This window comes from Schistocerca gregaria, chromosome 9, assembly GCF_023897955.1.
Source record: "Schistocerca gregaria isolate iqSchGreg1 chromosome 9, iqSchGreg1.2, whole genome shotgun sequence".
NCBI lineage: Eukaryota > Metazoa > Arthropoda > Insecta > Orthoptera > Acrididae > Schistocerca > Schistocerca gregaria.
Genome location: NC_064928.1, coordinates 209,938,802 through 209,965,152, shown reverse-complemented (window position 1 = coordinate 209,965,152; position 26,351 = coordinate 209,938,802). Strand labels below are relative to the sequence as shown.

The following is a 26,351-nucleotide window of genomic DNA, read 5'->3' as shown; positions in this document are numbered from 1 at the left end:
TGATTGAAAGTATGCTTGCGTGAATGGAAGCTGTCATCAAAGCTAAGAGTGGGCCCACACCATACTGAATTCCAGCATTACCGATTGAGGGCGCTACGAACTTCTAAGTCGTTTTCAGCCACATGTCGGGATACTTTTGATCACATAGCGTATATTTCTATTATTTTACTTCACGATACAGTTAAGTTCAACCTCCATGCTAACTAAATACATACATAACTCGTACTCCATACTCGTACTGAACAAGTACAAAGATTTGCCTACAACAACATGTAGCAAACAAAGTACCATCGTGTATCGATCTATTCATGCAAAATCATCTTTGGAGAATACATTACAGATACAAAGTACAAATAATTGTTTATCATTGCCTAACTTTTTATGTAACCAAAATTGGAACGATCGCATAGATAATGTTGTGGGTAGAGTAAACCAAATGTTGCGATTCATTGGCAGAACACTTAGAAGGTGCAGCAGGTCTACTAAAGAGACTGCTTACACCACGCTTGTCTGCCCTGTTCTCAAGTACTGCTGTGCGGTGTGCGATTAGCATCAGGTGGGACTGACAGATGACATCGAAAAAACTCAAAGAGGGAAGGCTCGTTTTGTATTATCGTGGAATGGGGGAGACAGTGCCACAGACGCGATACCTGAGTTGGAGTGGCACTCATTCACACAAATGCGTTTTTCGTTAAGATGCGATCTTCTCGTGAAATTTCAATCACCAGTTTTCTCCTCCGTTTGCGAAAACATTCTGTTGGCACCCACCTACAGGGGGAGAAATGAGCACCACGATAAAATCAGAGTAATCAGGGCTCGCAGAGAAAAATTTAATTCTCGTTTTTCCCGCGCGCCGTTCGAGAGTGGAAAGCTAGAGAGACATCTTGAAGGTGGTTCACTGAACCCTCTGCCAGGCACTTTATTGTGAACAGCAGAGTAATGACGAAGATGTAGAAGAAGTCCATAATAATCATAGTAATTACATAAAGTGTTTATGAACGTTGACATTTATACATTTTCGTGTAGCTCTTTGGTGGTAGATTTCTGGACTTTGAATTTTAAACTTGGGAATCAGTCTTTTCATATTATTCAAGAGCAATTGGTGCACTTTATCCCACTATAATCAGTTTTATTGCCGCTCAGGGTAGCCGCGCGTACTGAGGCGTCTTGTCACGCTCCGTGCGCCTCTCCCGTCGGAGGTTCAAGTCCTCCCTCGTGTGTGAGTGTGTGTGTGTGTGTGTGTGTGTGTGTGTGTGTGTGTGTGTGTGTGTGTGTGTGTGCGTTATCCATAGCGTAAGTTAGTTACATTAAGTAGTGTGCAGTCTTAGGGACCGATGACCTCTGCAGTTTGGTCCCATAAGACATTACCACAAATTTCCAAATTTCAGTTTTATTACAAGCTGCGCAAGGAAACCTCTATTTGCTTCATTGCACTGGTTACGACAGCTTGTACTGTCACCTTCAGAAGTGAAACAGGCTTACAGCCAACACCAAACTCAGGATCGGACGGTAGTTTCCTTTGCTGCAGAGTCAGTAAAACAGAGTGACACCTCTACAAATAAATGATGCGTGCAATGGCTAGGAAACAATGAACTCTCAAACTTCACATCGTAGATTGTATGTGGCAGAAAAATCAGCTTGGCGGTTGACTTTTCTCGCACATACTGCGAAAGATGTGAAATTTGACAGTCAATTGTTTAATAGAACGAAAAACCAGTCCAAGTTGCAAATAGTTCATTTTTCATTCGATAACTATTTTCGGACCAAGGCCCATTTTCAAATCAACATAACAAAATCGAAAATGGCATTTCCGAAATGTCAACAAAATGTATAATTTACATTCACAGTGCATACAGTTATCTGTATATGAATATACATTACACGTTTTTTTTTTACATTTATTTGTATGCACTATGAATATACATTACACGTTTTTTTACAGTTATCTGTATGCACTGTGAATGTACATTATACATTTTGTTGACATCTTCGCAAATGCCATTTTCGACTTTGTTATTTTGATTTGAAAATGGGGTCTTGGCCCGAAACGAGGCATCGAATAAAAAAATGAAATAGTCGCAACTTGGACCCGTTTTTCTGGTCCATTGATTAACAGAAGTTAGTGGCCCAAGTTACTCCAATGTGCTGGAAGTTAGTTAATTGTTTGCCATTCGTCGCACGCGCCATTTATTTTTAGAGATGCCACTTTGTTTTATTAACTCTGTGGCAAAAGACATTGCCGTCCGATTCTTATTTTGAGGTTGGCTGTAAACCTGTTTCACTTCTGAAGATGGCAGTCTAAACTGTCGAAACCGGTAAAGTGAATAAAAAAAAGGGTTTTCTTGTGCAAATGACGACTGACTTTTTATCTTTTGTGGAATCTTAAGAGGTTTGTGTCTAACGTTGATTATGCTGTCACATCGTAGCCATCTATCCACTCTGCGACTTAATGGCTCAGAAATGGAAGATGTAAGAGAGGATGCAGAAAAATTTCCTTTAAATGTTCAGAAACGTAAAACTGTCCACGAAAACGAAAATAAAAAAACCGTTGCCTACAGGGTCTGAGCAGAAATATGGAAACACCGCGAAACATGCATTCTTGAACATGAACGCAGAAGCCAGCCACGCCTGCTGTTTGTGCTGCTATATTTGACTGCCAACGGCACCTGTTCGGTGTCCTGAGAAAGTTGCAAGTATCAATCGTGGCCAGAACACTGTTGCGTGTAGTTGTGGGTGCATTAAGTCTCAGGTAAGTGAATTCGGACGAGGACAAATTGTTAGAGCTCGTATGGTGGGTGGTTCCGTAACCAAGGTGTTTCGTGTTCCAAGAGGAACCGTATCGAAGACTCATACCGCATACAGGGAAAGCGGAAAATCTTCATCCGCCAAGAGACAACGCGGACGAAAGTGTGGTGTTGAGTGACCGTGTCAGACGGTCATTAAAAAGTTTGTAACGAAAAGTAAGAGGACGATGGCTGCAAAAGTCGCTGCATAACTAAATGTCGCACTCACGAACACTGCCAGCGGCAAAACAACACGATAAATCAGCCCAATCTAAAAGCCGTAAATGCCTAGGTATTACAATTACGAACAACTTAAATTGGAAGGAACACATAGAAAATGTGGGGAAGGCAAACCAAAGACTGCGTTTTATTGGCAGGACACTTAGAAAATGTAACGGACCTACTAAGGAGACTGCCTACACTACGCTTGTCCGTCCTCTTTTAGAATACTGCTGCACGGTGTGGGATCCTTACCAGATAGGACTGACGGAGTACATCGAAACAGTTCAAAGAAAGGCAGCACGTTTTGTATTAACGCGAAATATGGGAGACAGTGTCGCAGAAATGATACAGGATTTGAGATGGACATTATTAAAAGAAAGGCGCTTTTCGTTGCGACGCACATAATTTGAAGGTGGTTCAATGAACCCTCTGCTAGGCACTTAAATGTGATTTGCAGAGTATCCATGTAGATGTAGAAGATAGCACTATTTACAGAGAATTTCGGGACCAGTTGGCATTCCAAAAGCCCGTGACAGGAAAACGTGGTACCGATGCCGTATAACGTTGACTATGGAGCAAAGGAAAAAACTCGCTTGGGAGGATGAGTCTTGCTTCACGCTGTTTAAAACTGTTAACTTGCCAAGAGTGAAACGTGGCGGGGGTTCGGTGTTGATTTGGGCAGCCATACCGTGGTGTCCCATGGGCTCTATGAATACTCTGCAAGCTCGCATTACTGCCAAGAAGTATACCGGGCGTTCGGGAACTAAGGAAGACAGAATTTTGCGCCATTGTGTCATATCACGCTTGGCAGCCGTGGGTTTTTGCTGTTTGTCATCCGTGAACCTTCCCCTTACTACCCTGATAGCTTTTATGTGGTGAGCGTCGTTGTTTGATGTTTATTTTCATCACGGAGCAGATCACACTGGGCAACGTATCCAAGTGAGAGTCCCGCGACGACCGTTAGTGAAATGCAAACCTTTTTCACTTTTAAAGATGACAGTACAAACTGTCGAAACCAGTGAAGCGAATGAAACAGAGGTTTCCTTGCACAGCTTTTAATAAAACTGATTATGTTGAGATGAACTGCACCAGTCGATCTTGGATAATATAGAATGACTAAATCCCACGATGTTGTTGTTGTTGTTGTGGTGGTCTTCAGTCCTGAGACTGGTTTGATGCACCTCCCCATGCTACTCTATCCTGTGCAAGTTTCTTCATCTCCCAGTACCTACTGCAACCTACATCCTTCTGTATCTGTTTAGTGTATTCATCTGTTGGTCTCCCTCTACGATTTTTACCCTCCACGCTGCCCTCTAATACTAAATTGGTGATCCCTTGATGTCTCAGGACATGTCCTACCAACCGATCCCTTCTCCTAGTCAAGTTGTGCCACAAGCTCCTCTTCTCCCCAATCCTATTCAATACCTCCTCATTAGTTATGTGATCTACCCATCTAATCTTCAGCATTCTTCTGTAGCACCACATTTCGAAAGCTTCTATTTTCTTCTTTTTGAAACTATTTATTCTCCATGTTTCACTTCCACATATGGCTATACTCAATACAAATATTTTCAGAAACGACTTCCTAACACTTAAATCTACACTCGATGTTAACAAATTTCTCTTCTTCAGAAACGCTTTCCTTGCCATTGCCAGTCTACATTTTATATCCTCTCTACATCGACCATCATGTGTTATTTTGCTCCCCAAATAGCAAAACTCCTTTACTACTTTAAGTGTCTCATTTCTTAATCTAATTCCCTCAGCATCACCCGACTTAATCTGAGTACATTCCATTATCCTCGTTTTGCTTTTGTTGATGTTCATCTTATATCCTCCTTTCAAGACACTATCCATTCCGTTCAAGTGCTCTTCTAAGCCCTTTGCCGTTTCTGACAGAATTACAATCTCATCGGCTTCACTGCTTGCCGTTAAAGATTCAAAAACCAAAAATCTACCACCAAATACCTACATGAAAATGTATCAACACCAACGTATATAAACACTTTATGTAATTACTATTATTATTATTGTTGTCTTCTTCTCTATCTACATCTACGTGATGACTCTGCTATTCACAATAAAGTGCCTGGCAGAGGGTTCAGTGAACGACCATCAAGATGTCTCTCTACCGTTCCACTCTCGAACGGCGCGCGGGAAAAACGAGCACTTAAATTTTTCTGTGCGAGCCCTGATTTGTCTTACTTTATCGTGATGATCATTTCTCCCTATGTAGGTGGGTGCCAACAGAATGTTTTCGAAATCTGAGGAGAAAACTGGTGATTGAAATTTCTTGAGAAGATCCCGTCGCAACGAAAAACGCCTTTGTTTTAATGATTGCCACTCCAATTCACGCATCGTGTCTGTGGCGCTTTCTCCCCTATATCAGGATACAACAAAACGAGCTGTCCTTCTTTGAACTTTTTCGATGTCATCTGTCATCCCACCTGATGCGAACCACACTCCGCACAGCAATACTCGAGAACAGGGCGGACAAGCGTGGTGTAAGCAGTCTCTTTGGTAGACCTGTTGGACCTTCTGCAGTTTGGAAGTTGATCTGGAAGTTTGAAACCAAGGAGTCTGTTTCAAGCGTTAAGAAAACAGGACGACCACGTTCTGTTCGAACACAAGTAAGCAGTGATGTCGTGCGTGACAATATGACCGTAAGCCCCAGAAAATCGGTTCTCCGATGAGCTCGGGACTATTGAATTTGTCACCAAGTTCATTGCTTGAAGGCCTTTCAAAAGATCTCAAAACGCATTCGCACAAGAGTTGGCGCCTGCAGATCATGGAAAGAGATATCGATTTGCTTAGTGGGTCTTTGCTCGACAAGCGGAGAAAGAGAACTTCACAAAAAGAATAATTTTCTAAGATGATGCGCACTTCCACCTCAGTGGGTACCTCAATAAGTAGAACTGCAGAATTTGGGGTAATGAAAATCCTCAAGTGACTGTGCAGGATGAAATGCACGACTGTGTGGTGTGGGTTCTGTGCAAGAGGAGTGATCGGTCCGTACTTTTTTGAAAATGTGGGAGCTGCCTCCTCTGTGGACGGCTACCGTTACCGAAACATGCTTTCTAATCGGTTTTTCTCTCTTATTAATGAAAATGACGATTATTGGTTTCAACAAGATGATGCGACATGGCACACTTCCCTTGAAACGATTGCTCTGGTGAATGAAAATCTTCCTCAAAAAATATGACTTTGCATCGCAACCAGGATGAGCCTGCTAAATCATGCGGTCTTACGCCTTTTTTTGAATCTGTGAGATCAAGACAATTGAAGGGTGAAATTGGAAGGGTTATTAACGGCATCCCATCAGATGTTTGTGAACACCTCATCGAGAACTTGCGCGCAGTCCGGAACCGTGCGACTGCTACGGTCGCAGGTTCGAATCCTGCCTCAGGCATGGATGTGCGTGATGTCCTTAGGTTAGTTAGGTTTAAGTAGTTCTAAGTTCTAGGGAACTGATCACCACAGCAGTTGAGTCCCATAGTGCTCAGAGCCATTTGAACCATTTTTGAACCATCGAGAACTTAAAAAAATGGTTTGAATGGCTCTGAGCACTATGGGACTTAACTGCTGTGGTCATCAGTCCCCTAGAACTTAGAACTACTTAAACCTAACTAACCTAAGGACATCACACACATCCATGCCCGAGGCAGGATTCGAACCTGCGACCGTAGCGGTCGCGAGGTTCCAGACTGTAACGCCTAGAACCGCTCAGCCACTCCAGCTGGCCATCGAGAACTTCAATGAACGCATTGCTCGTTGCCGCGCGGCCTTGTGCTGTCATATGGAGGACATAATTTTCCGTACAAAAATGGAAGTAGTTACTTAATGCGTTCGTAAAAAAATTACATTTTCAATAAATTCTTTTTTTTTCGTCGTCGTTCTTCTGACTGGTTTGATGCCGTATGCCACGAATTCCTCTTCTGCTCCAACCTCTTTATCTCAGAGGAGCCTTTGCAGCCTAAGTCCTCAATTATTTGCTGGATGATTCCAGTCTCTGTCTTCTCTTCCTCTACAGTTTTTGCCCTCTACACCTCCCTCTAGCACCATGGAAGTCATCCGCTCGCACACACCTCTCTGAGAGATTCAGAACAACTGCCAATGACATCTTCAACTGTTGCACTGTCTGCCATCTTGTTTTCACACCTTCTACTGTTCCACTGAACGCCATTTTGTTACTACAGCTGGTAAACAGTGACAGTGACAACTCAGAACATAAAAACAGACAATGAAGAAAAGAAACTGTAAGTGAAAAATAAAAACATAATGTAAATAGATACACACACTCATACACACACACACACACACACACACACACACACACACAGAGCGGTTATGGGCGCTGCAGCCTGGAACCGCGGTCGCAGGTTCGAATCCTGCCTCGGGCATGGATGTGTGTGATGTCCTTAGCTTAGATAGGTTTAAATAGTTCTAAGTTCTAGGGGACTGATGACCTCAGAAGTTAAGTCCCATAGTGATCAGAGCCATTTGAACCATTTTTGAACACACACACACACACACACACACACACACACACACACACACACACACACGCACACGCACCTTTCACATGAATTATTAATCTCAGGCATAGCCATAACCGTTTAGAAATTGTAATTTTTGCGTAAATATTTTGCCTTCATTCAGTTGTATATAGTTGCAGGTTACAAACTGTAAAGAAAAACAGTGACTGTAAAAACGTAATTCAGCAGGAAAACCACACCATGTGGTAAGAAGTTACGAATACACACTTTATGTGCTCTTCAGAAACCTGTATTACTATGTAGAAAGTAATATTTATATGTATTTAAACAGTAAAGAACATTCCTTATGTTTAACAGCAATAATAATAAAAAAACACTGATGATGCTGTAACTGCATTGAAACATGTCTGGGACAAAAAACAAAATTGTGTTTTGCTAAAGGCGGACACCACTCAAAATATGTTCTCGTATCGAAACCTGTAAGATACTTTCCGTTGATCTAGAACTATAAAATTTGGCAAGAAGCAAGGTTTCACAATACATGTAAAGAAAAATGCCAGAAAAATGTCTGTTCGTGATAATAATAAGCGAAAAAAATATTTCCTTGTCATTTGGTGTCCGACTGTTTGTCTCGTCTGTAAAGATCCCTTTTTCTCAGAACCAGGTGGGCGTAAGTTGAAATTCGTGTCACATACTAAGATATATGGTTCCTTAGCGATGTAGAAAACTTATCTTCTCAATCAGTACAATCAAAAGAAACGGTCTTGTGCGTCATGTGTTTTGACACTCGCAAACTCATTCATCCAAACCTGTAGAATCATGACATTTGGCAAGACGAATGGCTACATAGTACAAGTTAAGGAGAAAAAGCGAAATTCTTTATTCGTAATCATACAGCAAAAAATTTTTTTGGCATTTGTCATCTGATTGTGTCTTCGTCTGTCCGTGTGATAAGGTGGCGTTTTCTGCGAAACGGGACGGCGTATCGAGATGGAATTTACATCACATACTAAGGACCCTTGGCGGTGAAAAAATATTAAGCTTCTAAGTTAGTGCAGTCAAAAGATACGCTCATTTATGTCATATTTTTTGATACTGCAGAAACACATAATAAAACCTACGGGCACTTCACATGGACCTAGAACCCTGAAACTTGACAAGAAGCAAGGTTTCACAGTGCAAGGAAAGGAAAAAATTAGAAAATCGTTGATTTTTAATTACATCGCGCGGGAAAAAGTGTTTCATTCCTCTTTAGTTATCTGACATCAACCATAATTTTAAATCATTCGCAAGATCGATATCTTACCCTATTAATGTCTATAACGTCCGCCCCCGGTAGCTGAGTCGTTAGCGCGACAGAATATTAATCCTAAGGGCCCGGGTTCGATTGCCGACTGGGTCGGAGATTGTTCTCCGGTCTGGGACTGGGTGTTGTGTTGTCCTAATCATCGTCATTTCATCCCCATTGACGCCCAAGTCGCCGAAGTGGCGTCAAATCGAAACACTTGCACCCGGCGAACGGTCTAACCGGCGGGAGGCCGTAGCCACACGACATTCACATTTTAATGTCGATAACAGGCAAAAATTATGGAGATTGTCGACTCCTAGAATGGATCAATTGTCTGTGTACATAATTAAGTTGCATGAAAACCTCAAACCCAAGTCCTACTATAATCTGGCCAGTTTTTTCCTCCATCTGTTTAGTTTTTATTTGTGTGCAGCTTATAGATGGACGGAGAAGTGAGCGCGGGGTAAAAAATCAACTAAAATCATAGTCTTATCGATGTATCGCTATGTATTACATAGCTATAGCCGTCTGCAATCGCTTATTCATTTTCAGTTCCCGCCGTCTCGGGTGGCCTTTATGCAGTCACTGTCGTGTTGGTAATGGTATGGCACTTCTTTTATTTCGAGAGACCCAACAATACCTGTACATAGGCTACTATTACATCTACCTCTACATGGATACTCTACAAATCACATTTAAGTGCCTGGCAGAGGGTTCATCGAACCACCTTCACAATTCTCTATTATTCTAATCTAGTATAGCGCGCGGAAAGAATGAACATCTATATCCTTCCGTACAAGCTCTGATTTCCCTTATTTTATCTTGGTGATCGTTCCTCCCCATGTAGATCTGTGTCAACAAAATATTTTCGCATTCGGAGGAGAAAGTTGGTGATTGGAATTTCGTGAGAAGATTCCGTCGCAACGAAATACACCATTTTTTTAATCATGTCCAGCCCAAATCCAGTATCTTTTCTGTGACGCTCTCTTCCATATTTCGCGATAATACAAAACGTGCTGCCTTTCTTTGAACTTTTTCGATGTACTCCGTCAGTCCTATCCGGTAAGGACCCCACACCGCGCAGCAGTATTCTAAAAGAGGACGGACAAGCGTAGTGTAGGCAGTCTCCTTAGCAGATCTGCTACATTTTTAAGTGTCCTGCCCATAAAACGCAGTCTTTGTTTAACCTTCCCCACAACATTTTCTGCATGTTCCTTCCAATGTAAGCCGTTCGTAATTATAATACTTAGGTATTTAGTTGAATTTACAGCTTTTAAATTAGACTGATTTATCGTGTAACCGAAATATAACGAGTTCCTTTTAACACTCAAGTGGTTGACCTCACACTTTTCGTTATTTACGGTCAACTGCCACTTTTCGCAATATTCAGATATCTTTTCTAAATCGTTTTGCAGTTTGTTTTGGTCTTCTGATGACTTTATTAGTCGATAAACGACAGCGTCATCTGCAAACAACCTAAGACGGCTGCTCAGATTGTCTTGAAAAATCGTTAATATACCGGGCGATCAAAAAGTCAGTATAAATTTGTAAATTGAAGAAATCACAGAATAATGTAGATAGAGAGGTACAAATTGACACACATGCTGGGAATGACATGGGGTTTTATTAGAACCAAAAAAATACAAAAGTTCAAAAAATGTCCGACAGATGGCGCTTCATCTGATCAGATGGAAATAATTAGCATAACAAAGTAAGACAAAGCAAAGATGATGTTCTTTAAGGGAAATGCTCAATATGTCCACCATCATTCCTCAACAATAGCTGTAGTCGAGGAACAATGTTGTGAACAGCACTGTAAACCATGTCCGGAGTTATGGTGAGGCACAGATGTTGTCTTTCAGCATCCCTAGAGATGTAGGTCGATCACGATACACTTGCGACTTCAGTTAACCCTAAAGCCAATAATCACACAGACTGAGGTCTGGGGACCTGGGAGGACAAGCGTGACGAAAGTGGCGGTTGAGCACACGATCATCACCAAACGACGCGCGCAAGAGATCTTTCACGCGTGTACAATATTTTTTTTTGTTTCTAGTAAAACCCCATGTCATTCCAATCATGTGTGTCAATTTTTACCTCTCTATCTACATTATTCCCTGGTTTATTAAGTTTTCAAATTTATACTGACTTTTTGTTCACCCGGTAGATAAGGAACAGTAAAAGGCCTGTAACACTACCTTGGGGAATGTCTGAAATCACTTCCGTTTTACTCAGTTACTACGAACTCTGACCTCTATGACAGGAAATCACAAATCCAGTCACATAACTGAGACGATATTCCAATAGCACGCAATTTCACTACGAGCCGCTTGTGTGATACAGTGTCAAAAGCCTTCCGGAAATCCAGAAATAGGGAATCGATCTGAAATCCCTTGTCAATAGCACTCAATACTTCATGCGAATAAAGAGGTAGTTGTGTTTCACAAGAACAGATGTTTTCTAAACCCATGTTGACTGTGTGTCTAAAAATGGTCCAAATGGCTCTGAGGACTATGGGACTTAACTTCTGAGGTCATCAGTCCCCTAGAACTTAGAACTACTTAAACCTAACTAACCTAAGGACATCACACACATCCATGCCCTAGGCCGAATTCGAAACTGCGAAAGTAGCGGTCGCATGCTTCCAGACTGTAGTGCCTAGAACCGCTCGGCCACCCCGGCCGGTGACTATGTGTCAATAGAGATATTTCATAATGTTCGAACATGATATATGTTCTAAAATCCTGCTGCATATCGACGTTAACGATATGGGCCTGTAATTTAGTGGATTACTCCTACTACCTTTCTTTAACATTGCTGTGACCAGTGCAACTTTCTAGTCCTTGGGTACGGAGCTTTCGTCAAGCGAAAGGCTGTATATGATTGTTAAGTATGGAGCTAATTCATCAGCATACTCCGAAAGGAACCTAATTGTTATACAGTCTGGACCAGAAGACTTGCTTTTATTAAGTGTATTAAGTTGCTTCACTACTCCGAGAATATTTACTTCTACGTTACTCATGTTGGGAGTTGGTCTAGATTCGAATTCTGGAATATTTACTTCGTCTTCTTTTGTGAAGGCATTTCGGTAGGCTGTGTTTAGTAACTCTGCTTTGGCAGCACTGTCTTCGATGGTATCTCCATTGCTATCGTGCAGAGAAGGCATTGAATGTTTCTTGCCGCTAACATACTTCACATACGGCCAGAATCTCTTTGGATTTTGCCGCGCGGGATTAGCCGAGCGGTCCAAGGCGCTGCAGTCGCGGGCTGTGCGGCTGGTCCCGGCGGAGGTTCGAGTCGTCCCTCAGGCATGGTTGTGTGTGTTTGTCCTTAGGATAATTTAGGTTAAGTAGTGTGTAAGCTTAGGGACTAATGACCTTAGCAGTTAAGTCCCATAGGATTTCACACACATTTGAACATTTTCTTTGGATTTTCTGCCATGTTTCGAGACAAAGTTTCGTTGTGGAAACTGTTATAGGAATCTCGCATTAAAGTCCGCGCTAAATTTCGACCTTCTGTAAAAGATCGCCAATCTTGTAGATTTTGCGCCTGTTTAAATTTGGCATTACCAAGGCGTAGAAATGATACTGCCAGTTCCTCCCACCTCCTTGCCCGCATCTCGTGGTCGTGCGGTAGAGTTTTCGCTTCCCACGCCCGGGTTCGATTCTCGGCGGGGTCAGGGATTTTCTCTGCCTCGTGATGGCTGGGTGTTGTGTGCTGTCCTTAGGTTAGTTAGGTTTTGGGTAGTTCTAAGTTCTAGGGGACTGATGACCTTAGATGTTGAGTCCCATAGTGCTCAGAGCCATTTGAACCACTTTTCCTCCCTCCGCCCCCACCACTGCCCTTCGGGAGGAATTTCTGTACATCTTGCGTCTGCGTGTAGTGTAATCGCATGGTCAAATGTGACATTGTGGGACAAAACTTTTAGGCATCGTGTATCTGAGATGGGGCGTAGGCACCAACCATGCAGTTGAAAAGGTGGATGTGGAAAATTGCCTAAAAACCACGCCCCTTTGTCTCCCTCTTTAACGCGCACGGCTGTCCTGGTGAGTACATTTCTAATTGCCCTAAAAAATATATACTACTAGCCATTAAAATTGCTACACCACGAAGATGACGTGCTACAGACGCGAAATTTAACCGAAAGGAAGAAGATGCTGTGATATGCAAATGATTAGCTTTTCAGAGCATTCACACAAGGTTGGCGCCGGTGGTGACACCTACAACGTGCTGACATGAGGAAAGTTCCCAGCCGATGTCTCATACACAAACAGCAGTTGACCGGCGTGGCCTGCTGAACCGTTGTTGTGATGCCTCGTGGAAGGAGGAGAAATGCGTACCATCATGTTTCCGACTTCGATAAAGGGCGGATTGTAGCCTATCGCGATTGCGTTGGTCGAGACCCAATGACTGTTAGCAGAATATGGAATCGGTGGGTTCAGGAGGGTAATACGGAACGCCGTGCTGGATCCCAACGGTCTCGTATCACTAGCAGTCGAGATGACAGGTATCTTATCCGCATGACTGTAACGGATCGTGCAGCCACGTCTCGATCCCTGACTCAACAGATGGGGACGTTTGCAAGACAACAACCATCTGCACGAACAGCTCGACGACGTTTGCAGCAGCATGGACTATCAGCTCGGAGACCATGGCTGCGGTTACCCTTGACGCTGCATCACAGATAGGAGAGCCTGCGATGATGAACTCAACGACGAACTTGGGTGCACGAATGGCAAAACGTCATTTTTTCGGATGAATCCAGGTTCTGTTTACAGCATCATGATGGTCGCATCCGTGTTTGGCGTATCACCTGGCGTGATGGTATGGGGTACCATTGGCAACACTTCTCGGTCATCTCTTGTTCGCATTGACGGCACTTTGAACAGTGGACGTTACATTTCAGACGTGTTACGACCCGTTTCTGTACCCTTCATTCGATTCCTGCGAAACCCTACATTTCAACAGGGTAATGCAGGACTGCATTTTGCAGGTCCTGTACGGGCCTTTCTGGATATAGAAAATATTCGACTGCTGCCCTGGCCAGCACATACTCCAGAGCTCTCAGCAATTGAAAGCGTCTGGTCAATGGTGGCCGAGCAACTGGCTCGTCACAATACGCCAGTCACTACTCTTGATTAACTGTGGTATCATGTTGAAGCTGCATGGGCAGCTGTACCTGTACAAGCCATCCAAGCTCTGTTTGACTCAATGCCCAAGCGGATGAAGGCCGTTATTACGTCCAGAGGTGGCTGATCTGGGTTCTGATTTCTCAGGATCTATGCACCCAAATTGCGTGAAAATGTAATGACATCTCAGTTCTGGTGTATTATATTTGTCCAATGAATACCCGTTTATCATCGGCATTTCTTCTTGGTGTAGCAATTTTAGTAGCCAGTAGTGTAAAATCATACTATTATCGATGTATCGCTATGCATTACATAGCTATAGCCATCTGCAATCGCTTTTTCATTTTCGGTTCCCTACGTCTCGGGTGGCCTTTATGCAGTCAGTGTCGTGTAGTGGGAATGTTATAGCACTTCTCCTATTTCGAGAGACCCAACAATATCTGTACAAAGGCTACTATTACCAAGGCGTAGACAACGACACTGTAAATTCTTCCCCCCCCCCCCCCCCCCCCCCCTCCGTCCGCCCCCACCTTTGCCCTTGAGGAGGAATTTTTGTACTGCTTGCGTCTGCGTATAGTGTAATCGCATCGACAAACGTGACATCAAGGCACAAAACTTTTAGTCGTCGTGTATCTGACGTGGGGCGTAGGCACCAGCCCTGCATTTAATAAAGTGGATGTGGAAAACTGCCTAAATACCATAGCTCTTTGTCTCCCTCTTTAACGCGCACGGCTGTCCTGGTGGATACATTTCTAATTGCCCTGAAAAATATATTTTGACCCAGGAGTACGGGGAAGTCTCGGATACACTGTGGGTTTCATTTTGACCTCGCGTCTAGGAGGGCTGAGTAGCTGAATTGCACTTCGCGTCAGCTGAGAGAGAAAATCGGGAAGACCGGGAGAAAGTGGTAGTCGAGAAAAGCGCGTTGCTAACAGCTGGCTTCCCGCCGCCGCAAGGGCACCCTTTGTGCTCCGCGGCTAGGCGTTAAGAGAGCTCCAGTTCCCGCTGATGTTCGTGCATGTCTTCTGTCTGCCGTTTTTGTGCAGCGTGTCCCCTCGGCGTTTCATTCGGAGCCCCTCGGGCGCACGGCAGCCCCTCTGCGCATGCGCCGTCGTCCATCAATTGTCAGGCGCTCCCCCTCTGCGCGCTTCATTAGGTCATTCCTTTCAGTCGCGCCGCGGACGCCAGCGAGTGAGGTTGTGTTCGGAGGGCGCGGGGGAGTGCAAACCGCCACGCGTCTCCGTCGTCTTGGTGACCGACACCGCGACGCCATGGGAGCGTAGCAGCTGCAGCCGCCGTCTCCGTCGCACATATCACGTCGTGAGTGTTCACCCACTGTGCAGAACATCCTCTCGCAACTGTTGAAGATGCAACAGATGTTGTAGCATATGCTTGCTATGTTGTTCAACCGTGCGATGCGATATTGGAGGCTGCGTCGTGTCAGATAACGCCGGATTACGCCATATTGTTGTTTTTCTGAATTGCTAGTGAGTCAAGCTATTACATTATTGTGATAAACTGATAGTCTTAGAGATAAATGCAAATGCTGCCTAAGAGCGGGTTTGATTCGTTTAATATATGTCAAATATTGGTGAGAGTGTGGGGATATGCCCACCTCATTCTGAGATGGTGAAGCTAACAAATATGACTACGAAGTAAACATCGTTGTGACGAACATGTTGTGTAGCGTAGCCCGATGTCTAGTTTCAATCCGTATTCAGTGCACTTATTCTTATGAATAACGAAAATTGATAGGTAAATTGTAAATTGCTGCGTTATCGAAAATCACTAAGACTTATTTCCCGAATTTTTTCCTTCACTTGCGTTCACAATAATGACTAGTTTTAAAGGTATTTGTTGGTTTTTCAAACCATTTCCTGAGATTTCTTTTAAGAACAGCCCTCATTTGATGAAATCAGTTCATTAATACACTGTGAAATTATTTCATTTACATGAGTGGCCTAGGTAAGGGTTTGAAAATGAGCCAACACGTATGAAACTAGTCGCTCTACGAACTCGAATGTAAACTTATAAGACAGGTTGTGGCAATGCGATGTTGGAATCCACATGAAGAATATGTTTGTAGAGATTATGTATATAATTTATGAATTTCATAACTCTTAGGCTTGAATGCGGAAGCATTATAGTGTACATCACTAATGTCGGGGACATGGAAGAAATATGCATATTGGTGCGTTCATATTGAATGCATCTTCTCATATCCATTGCGCATATGTTTCCTCTCATTTCACACCCCGCTTTCCCAATATTTCGCGCGATTGTCACGTATACTTTTTGTCGAAAATCATTACTGTTTCACTGTATGGTTGCTTATAGACACACCGTACTGTCATGCTGTTTTTACAATACAACGCGCAATCTTTTTGAGGAATTTTACTGTTACGTGAGAGAGAGAACAAATGGGAGAAGAAGAGTAAGCTAGAAACAATACACTCTCCAGTTAGAATTTGCATATGCATTTCTCGCCATTCAAACGCAGAACTATGTTTTCCGCTTCTGTCCAAGAAGTTCTCAGGATTATACAATCAGTCCGTCTGTTTTCCCTTGTTTTATTGTTACAATCAAGCATATAGCCCGTTTATATACAGGAAATTTTCCGATAACTGTCACAGTATTGATAAGATTGTCTTACAACTTTTTCGCACTAACTGAAGACATTAATATTGAGTTGGTGGGGGGGGGGGGGGGGATGCGAAAGCCTTTTTGTTTCGACCATTGATGTCGCTAACTTATCTGTGGTGACAGAATCATGTGCAACGCGACATTATATCTTGAATATTTTGAAAGGAGCTCGTTTGTAAGTTGGCGTGGCAAACGAATGTGTCATAACAGAAACAAATTTTTGAAAAAGAAGTATATGGTGACTCCTCGATCTACCCAGCGTGTTTCATAGATTCCATCACCAGGAATCAAGATACTAGTTAGTAAAAAGACTAGGAAATCATAGAAACCTAACCTCTATTAACAATAAATTATCGTTGTATTGCTTGATGCTATTCATGCTTATGCCAGCTAATCGTACATGAGTAAATTAACAAAAACCGGTCTTTTTTTATAAAATGCTTTTGCCTCCTCATTTACACTGTGAGGGAGGGTGTGTGTGGGGGGGGGGGGGGGCGATGTCTTCTCATTTGTTTGGTTTGATAGAGCCTGCCACGAATTTCTCTCCTGTACCAACCTTTTCATGTCAGACTATAACTTGCAACTTACATCCTCAATTATTTGCTGGATGTGTTCCAATCTCAGTCTTCCTCTAGAGCTTTTACCTTCTACAGCTTCCTCTAGTACCAGGGAAGTTATTTCCTGGTGTCTTTAACACACTTCCTACCACGCTGGCCCTTTTTCTGTTCAATATTTTCCACGTATTCGGTTCCTCGTTGATTCTTTGGAGAACCTACGTTCTTCTCTTATCAGTCTTTATGGTTTTCTGGATTTCAAAGGCTTAGATTTTCTTTTGTTCTGCTTTACCCACAATCCAAGATTCACTTCCATACTATGCAGCGCTGTACCATACAGCTGTTGTTTACCTGTAGTTGTTAATGTAAAACTAATTTGATTACAACATCTTATTTCGAAGAAAGTACTTGCCTATGTCGGTAATTACTGAGTTCTATTTACGGTACATTATTATTTACCACCCGTAGCTTTACAACCAACACCGGTACTTCGCATGCAGCTAACAAACATGCCAATCCCTGAATTTAGATAATGAGATAACCTGTAGAAAGAGTGGCTAATGAGGTATAATAAACGAGAAAATATCGTCCGGAGTAAAGTTTCTTTTATAATCGAGAACCGGTTGTGGTCGAACCTGTAGATCGTTAGGTCTGGCTACGCAAGGTGCAGTTTGGCAACAGCGGTATGAATGACATAAACATTATTACGCTAGTTTTACCTCATGTCATAGTTGACAAATGTATCTTTCGGGGCCAGATCTGAAGATGATTTGCAGGGAAGACCAAAAGCGGTACACGGTTGTTAAAAAAGAGGGCAAGACAGCGTTATTCATTTATTATAATAGCAGAGATCAAGGATCCTAAGACATGATTGCAATTATGTAATGAAACACGTGATATGTTCTTTCCAGATGAATTCAGAATTTCTGGTTTTCGCGTTGGTGGGAGCTTATTGAGTAATTGCGACAGTGTAGGACTACATTACTCCGTTCTGAGCCCTTCTTATTGATCTTTTAGTGAATAAACAGTTAGTTACTTCGGGTTTAATGCCGTAGAACATATTGTAAGACAACAGCGAGTGGAAAAACGCGACATAACCCAGACTCTTCTCTTTAGGTCAGTACAAGGAAAGATGTCTACATCGATAGGACTATTCCGCAGTTCATTCTTAAATGATTGGCAGAGGGTCCATTGAACTATTTTTACTATTTTCCTGCCGTTCCACCCTCGAATAGCGCGTGGGAAGGACGAAAATCTCAATCTTCCCGTGCAAGATCAGATTTTTCATATTTTATTACTATGGTCATTTCTCCCTGTGTAGGTGGATGTCAACAAGGTATTTTCACACTCTGAGCATCCGCGACAGAACACGCTGGGCGGAACGTTTTGATTGGTTTATCTGTGTAATGACTCCATATTGTGTTATCCAGTTGGACGCCAGTCACTTGTAATACGGAGCCCGTAGTCAGAATCTATCGTTTTCTTCTTTTAGACCAATCCCTATCGGAGCTCCGAAACTTGATTCAAGGGCTATATTGAGGTTTTTTGTGAGCTGTATCCGTTTCAGTTCATCATCTGGCAGTAAATGAACGACGCTGTTATCGTTCAGACAAGATAAAGGAAATAAAGTATTATTAATGATTTCTTTCATCTTCTGCGTTGGCAAAAGACTGCTACATATTCACTTGCACTTCAAATAGGGTAATATGATTATTGCTTTACTACAGTATTCATAGTAGTGCCACTTAAAAATCAGGTTTACGTTCTTGAGTGTACTGCGGCTGATTTGAAATGCTTATTACTGAAAAGCATACCAGATCGTATTCAATGCAAAAGTAATTAACTACCAATACTATGAATTGTTTTATTTTATCTGTTTAAGTAAACGATAGTAATAAAATAATTGTTTCTTTAATACTCCCTAGATTCACAAATTTGTCATTCGGGTAGCGTAGTGCAGCTGAAACCACGTTGCATTTTACGAAGTTTAAGTGCAAATGTGGAAGGTTTTCATCCGTAAGTAAGATGAACGTATCGTCGCGAAATAGAGGAAACCGTCAATTGTCATTTATTTCGGCAGGGGTTATTCGCCGTAAAACTAAGAACCACACTGTTCGCTTGTTGCTAGGTGATAACATGTTGCAGCTGTAACGTCCCGAAAATTGTCGCATTGGACTAAACTATTATACTGAACACGGTGGATTGCTAGCACAAATATTCCTGATGCAAATATTGATGACGAGTGCATTTGCTTATTGTGTAATGGTGTGAAATCTGAGTATCCTGATAAAAAATTCTGTAGCGCAGCTTGAGGTGTAGGTTAGTTTGGAAGGAGAGAGTTTGTGAAGCCAACGAATGTGGTTAGGAAATGTAGGTTGTGATAAGACTAATTTATAGCATAACCCGAGGTCTCTGTTCGCTCCACAAATAACTAAAGCTTATTAGTAAGGCCAGAGAAGATGGAATACACAATAGTCAAATGTCCGACTTTCTGTTATATTTGTGCATATATGACACGTCAATTACGCGACACTTACCCATATATTCTGCCTCGCAGGCAGATGTTATTGATTCTGGAATGTTATCTTACCGTAGCTCGCATGAATAAGTTCAATGAAAGGGAGAATCGACCTGCGCTACAGTGTTTAAGCGGGTGTCTGTAACGCGATAGTACACATTTTGGTTTGTAAACACATCCCGGCTTGTATGTATTGTCACAGTACTTTTTAAGTTTAGCTCTTTGGCCGAATATTATATACCCTTCACATTTGTGAGAGCAAAATTATTTTCTTTTTCATGTTTGGGGCAAAGAAAATTGTGATAAACATATCGAACTGTTCACATTCTCCTATGAGCAATTACGTAATTTGCGATAGGTATTTATAGCGCGAAGTGTTAAGTTTGGACTGGTGATTCTAATATGAGGTGCATGTTTACACTATTATTTCAAGAGCGAGCAAATGCCTTTCAAGGTTGGAGCGTGGCGGCGCTACTTACACAGTACATGGTTTCGCTTTATGTTCACTGGAGGTACATCCATGAAGTAAGAGTTCTAGTTCTCATTTTTGCGTGAAAAATGGTTACGGATAAATAAAAAATACTTATTTACTTCATAAATGTTAATTAGTTATCTAGTCAGGTGATTTGTCTGACAATTCAATGTTGTGTGGCCTCGTGGCCACCAAGGGAACAAAACTTATCCGAACCTGCGGAAAAAATAAACATTTGGGTCAACATTTGTAAAACTCGAATTCCTTTCTCCCTCCAACTCCACCTTGAGGGGAGGGAGGGAGAGCTTTAGTTTTAGCGAATCAATATTTCCGAAGTACACAAGTTTTTTTTTATTTATCCGTAACCATTTTCCACGCAAAAATAACACGGATTTTCTTGACTTACAACGCCAACTACTAAGAATCAAAACAAATCCCAATGACCTTCGTTCCACTGCTGATTATTTTATTAATTTCTACCTCTGAATTTCCCTGCAACTCTAAAGTGGATCCAAATGACAGAAAGTATTGACCTCCTTAACTTTCTTTCCCTGTATGTATGAATCGTGTGAGATATTCTGTTTTCTGGTAATTAATCTTCAATTCCCAGTTTCTATATTCCGTTACTAATTGTTTACACACATAATTTGCATCCTCCCCGTCTCATGCTATAACATATCACCAGTAAATAGTAGGTGATGTAAATAAACTCCATCTATAATTTCTAGCCCCAGTCCATTGCATTCACGAGACCATGTCTTGAGACTGATATCTATATAGATTTTAAATAATGTTGGTGACTGGGGCAGCCTTGTAACAGACCCTTGCTCGTTCTACATTTCTGTGAAATTGTACTACCAGTTTTCACACGACATGTTATCTTTATACATTTCCTGTATTACTTTAATTAAGACACACTTCATGTTTGCCAGATGTAATGCGTTCCAACGTAGTTCTCTCGGGACAGTATCATATGCTTTTTTCCAAAATCTATAAAAATTAATCCTATCTTTTTTATTTTTGCCTGTATTTCTCTCGTAATGCGAAAATATGGTCTACACACTATTTACCAACTGTGAAGCCACATTGTTCTTCCTGGATTTTAAAATTTATTTCCAGCTAATTTTTAAGTGTTTTCCCAAAAATTCTCAATAATCGAGAAGATAAATGTCGCAATAATGTTGCACCGCTCTGTGGAATGGTCACGTAACATTCAGCTTAAAAAATGATTTAGTTTGTGAGAGGAAACAAACCGATGCCTTTCGTCGACCACTGGAAGTCTCATTAAAGACGTGATCAGCACTGTTTGTTTGGTTGACTCATGCTACGCATCGGAAAAACGAAATTGCAAATACCTGCCGAAAAACCTGAGAAAATGCGCCTCGCTACAACCTGCATACAGGGCGATGTTGGTAAATGGAGACAAACTTCAGGAAATGCTTCCTGACAGGATAAGTAGCAAGAAAGATCGCACGTATATATTCTGAGAATATTTAGTTCCATAGAAGATAAAACCCTGCTGCATTCAAGGTTTTTCTTTATTTGTTCATCGTGTGTTGTATGGCAGACTCCTACACAGGAGGACTTGGTCTCGTGCTATTGATAAAGCCATTATAACACTTGACTATTGATTTTTGTGTTGATTACGACGAAAAAGCGAATTACGAGCCCTCAAAATGATTAATTCACAGTAGATTATTCGAGATTTCGTCGTAATCAATACAAAACTTGTCAAGTATTATAGTGGCTTTATCAATAGCATGAGACCAAGTCTTCCAGTGCAGGAATCTGCCATACTGTACATATGCATGTATGGCCAGAAATGGGTTCCAAGGGACGTACACCGACGTGGAGGTGTAGGTAAAGGATCTTTGACAGTGTATATCTGAATGATAGAAAGCACACGTGACAACACACCTGGTAAATGGGAATGTTGTCTCTGTGCTAGTGTTTTAGCTCCGCACTCAAAAGGATGGCAATGTTTCCATGACCAGAGTGAGTCGGCAATAACATTGAGGGGGAGTGCACCCCTGTACCGATATGCGAGCGCGCCGCCGTCGTCGACATTTGCCGTCTTGAGTGTGGATTTGGATTGGATTGTTTGGGGGAAGAGACCAAAGAACGAGGTCATCGGTCTCATCGGATTAGGGAAGGATGTCGGCCGTGCCCTTTCAAAGGAACCATCCCAGCATTTGCCTGGAGCGATTTAGGAAAATCACGGAGAACCTAAATCAGGATGGCCGGACGCGGGATTGAACCGTCGTCCTCCCGAATGAGAGTCCAGTGTCTTGAGAGTGGACCTAAAATACCAGTACATATAGAAAATTCCTACTCGCCTGGTGTGTTCTTTCATATGTGCTTTGTCACTGAAACCTACTCTATCGAAGCTCGTTTATCTACATCTTCAGATGGATGTACCTTCCTTGGAACGCATTTCCGACCACGACACCGCTTTGGCCTTGATTCTATCGGGCACTGTTTCGTGCAGTTTGCTTCCATGTGATAAAATCGCTCAGTGTATGCGGCTGAACGTATACTCTGAGAATTATTCTTTGAATGGTTGTATTTTGAAACACACTGTAATAGATTAGTTTTTCTTGAAATACTTAAGTTCCTCAACACAATATTCTTCAGAAATGGATCGTGATGAGAGAGAGAGAGTGTACTGAGGATGAAATTTTGAGACAGAATTCTTTGAAACTCTTTGGAAAATTAAAACTGTGTTCCGATTCGCGGACAATGCTATTAAGGTACGGCCCGCCCTGTAAAGGCTGTATGTCCGCCAGTGCGATCCTCATGCGTTCTGAGCCTCGGAGAGGGTCTGCTGCATACCTTGCAGGATTAGCTTTCTTGGGAGAAAGTATATTGCGGAGAAAGTTACTTAAATACATGATCCATACTTCATCTGGCAATGTTGACTGGAATACTCTTTCAAATTCTGAAGGTGGCAGCGGTCAAATACAGGGAGCGAAAGGTTACCTAGAATTTGCACAGAAAGTAGATGGCAGTTATGAGTCGAGGGGCATGAAAGAGAAGCAGTGGTTGTAAAGGGAGTGAGAGAGGGTTTTACCTTATCAGTATGTTGAGCAAGCAGTAAAGGAAACAAAAGAAAAATTCGGAGTAGGAATTAAAATCCTTGGGGAAGAAATGGAAACTGAGGTTCGCCGATGACATTGTAATTCTGTCAGAGACAGCAAAGGACCTGGAAGAGCAGCAGATTGGAATGGACAGTGTCTTGAAAGGGGGATATAAGATGAACATCAACAAAAGCTAAGCGAGGATAATGCAATATAGTAGAATTAAGTCAGGAGATGCCGCGGGAATTAGATTAGGAAATGAGACACTTAAAGTAGTAAATGAGTTACGCTATTTGGGGAGAAAAATAACTGATAATGGTCGAAGTAGAGAGGACGTAAAATATAGACTGGCTATGGCAAGGAAAGTGTTTCTGAAGAAGAGAAATTGGTTAACATTGAGTATAATTGTGTCAGGAAGTATTTTCTGAAAGTATTTGTATGGAGTGTAGCCATGTATAGAAGTGAAAGTGGACGATAAATTAGACAAGAAGAGAATAGCAGCTTTCGAAATGTGTTGCTACAGAAGAAAGCTGAAGATTAGATGGGTAGTAACTAATTAGGAGGTACGAAATACAACTGGGGAGAAGAGGAATTTGTGGCACAACTTGACTAGAAGAAGGAATCGGTTGGTAGGACACATTCTGAGGCGTCCAGGGTTTACCAGTTTAGTATTGGAGGGCAACGTGGAGGGTAAAAATCGTAGAGGGAAACCAAGAGGTGAATACACTAAGTAGATTCAGAAGGATATAGGTTGCAGTAGGTACTGGGAGATGAAGCTTGCACAGGATAGAGTAGCATGGAGAGCTGCATCAAACCAGTCTCAGGACTGAAGTTCACAACGACGACGACCTCTACTGAAAGATCCTTTTGTCGAAATGATGCGGAATGAGTCAGTTTACTGGATATGTATACATCATTCCTGTTAAAATAAATGAACACACCAGGCCTACTCGTGCAACTACACTTAAATATTCTTCTTTCAGTCAATAAAATTTTTCTGGGTTTGTGACCGCTTTGTCATTATGCTGAAGTGCCGAAGTTTTGGCCACTGAAAAGGGTTACTTGCAACAGTGACCAAAACGTAGTAGTTTTACATTTTGTCATAGCGTTTACAAACCCAGGAAGCCTGCTTTTATGTATTCTTCTTTCAGCTTTTAAAGAGAAATTCGTCAGTGTGATAGGAAAAGGTTGTCCAGGGGGAACTAATAATTTTAAATTAGAATTAAAACTTGCCTTGTTATCTGTCAAACATTTTATGTTATTGGGCAAATGATCTAAAATATTCGTCGGTGCATACTGAACTCTCTGAGCCACTGACAGCTTTAGCAATGGGTAATAAAGGTCATTTTCCGCTCGAATGTTGTAGGTATGTAAATCACTAATCTTCTCGAATTGTGATTAATTATTAATGACGAATTTCATTACCGAATATGTTTATTGTGGCGGTGTAGTTAGAATGTCTGATTCCTTGAAGAGTCAAAAAGACATGAGGTCCGTGGGTGAACATCACATGTTCGCCATTGTGAAATCAGTTCTTTGTATGTGATGATTTACTCCGAAAAATTGTTCCGTACGGCATAATTGAGACTATGCAAAATATGTCAGGAGGTTGCTTGATTTGCTTCCAAGATTAGCAATTACATGAAGAGCAAAAGTAGCTGAACTTAATTCTGTGAGAAGCTCAGTAATATGTTTTTTCCAATTAGTTTTCGTCAGTATGTAGACCCAAAAATCTGGGGCGACGTACCGTACTTATGACTCCTGCTCATGTGCCATATAAATTTCTGGTATGTGTATTTGTGGCACAGAACTGAATATACCTTTAACTCAGGAAGAATGAGCTAGCCACAGCGTATGATTCCAGTCTCGACCCAGCACACAGTTTTAATCTGACAGAAAGTTTCAAATCGGCGCGCACTCCACTGCAGAGTGAAAATTTCATTCCGGAAACAGTCATATGCTGTGGCTAACCCATTACTCCCCAATATCAAGAGTGATACTCCCGCAAGGTACGCAGCAAAACTTACCTTAGAATGGAACGTATGAGAAGAGCTACTGCCGGATGTAAAGCTTGTACCTGGTCATGAGTCATGCATGGATGGTTCGGTCAGTAGAGACTTTCTCCGCGAAGGACGAAGGTTCCGGGTTCGATTCACGGCTGAGCAAACGTGCCAGGAAGTTAAAATCCGCGCACAGTCCGCTACAGAAAGGAAGCTTCCTTACGATTCTTTAGCTATTGCCTTCATAAGGATTTCTCGTATATTCAGGCGCAGAGGTGTGTTTTCCCTTGTGTCCAAGAATTTCGCAATATCATGCAGTCAGTTCGTTTTCGTCCGTTTCGTCATTAGAATAAAACGTCGCTCCATAACCAGTTTCCTTACAGCAAGTTTCCCGAAATTTGTCGCTATAGCGATGAAAAAGTCTCTTAACTCTCGTAGGAAATTGTTTTAATGAAAGAGGGTAGCGGAAGCCTACCGGATGTATAGAGGATCCAATGTATAAAAAAAAAATTGTACTATGAGAATTTTCTCATCAGGGTTAGTAGGTGTCCTCATTTAGGCGAGGTTGTCGCCACTTTCCTGCTGAAAGCCGGACTGCAGATTAAACCTTGCGCGGTGCATAAAAATCACTATTCTGACACTTTCATATAATACTGTCGGTTCACTACATAAATGTCAACAAAACTGAAATTAAAATTTTTGCGTCTAGTATGAATATAGGTAATATGGCAAACCTGCACTCAATAGCCTTTGGAGCGAACTTACTCGCATCCAGTAGCCAGTCAGAAATCGGAAAAAATAATTGGTTCCTGTTATTCTGTTATTGTGTGTTTCAGTGTGTGAGCCTTTTTTTACAGGTTCATTTGTCGCCAGACAGCGAAACTAATGTGCCAGTCCCGAAAAGAAGCAAGATGAAAAGCGTGAAGTTCGTAGAAAGCCCCGACTTTTTTGAAAAGAAGTGCAACTAGGAGGGACATGTGTGTCTGGGTAAAACCAATAGCCGGTTCTTGTCTAACTTAACAGCAGTTCTACAGGGCGCATGGAGTTCGTGAGCAGTTGCCAATCGCGTGACATGACGCAGCGCTGAGAAGGATCTCCTGTCCCAAGGTCACAGATGCTAGCCCCTGGGACAGAGAGAGAGTTGCTCTTTGCGTTGGTACTTCGCAGCT

The 26,351-nt window shown here is 42.0% G+C and overlaps 1 protein-coding gene across 14 annotated transcripts in view; it reads left to right on the top strand.

Moving 5' to 3' along the window:
- LOC126291618 (echinoderm microtubule-associated protein-like 2) overlaps positions 1-26,351 on the top strand; it is a 552,411-nt gene that overhangs the window by 258,504 nt on the left and 267,556 nt on the right. For 3 of the 14 annotated variants that reach the window (XM_049985166.1, XM_049985163.1, XM_049985154.1), the window contains exon 1: positions 15,087-15,238. The exons of 6 other annotated variants lie outside the window; for them this stretch is intronic. The gene's annotated coding sequence lies outside the window, so the exon portion shown is untranslated. Of the gene's footprint in view, positions 1-15,067; positions 15,239-26,351 lie in introns of those variants that run through there. 5 more of the 14 variants (XM_049985162.1, XM_049985158.1, XM_049985160.1 and 2 more) reach the window with 4 other exon arrangements.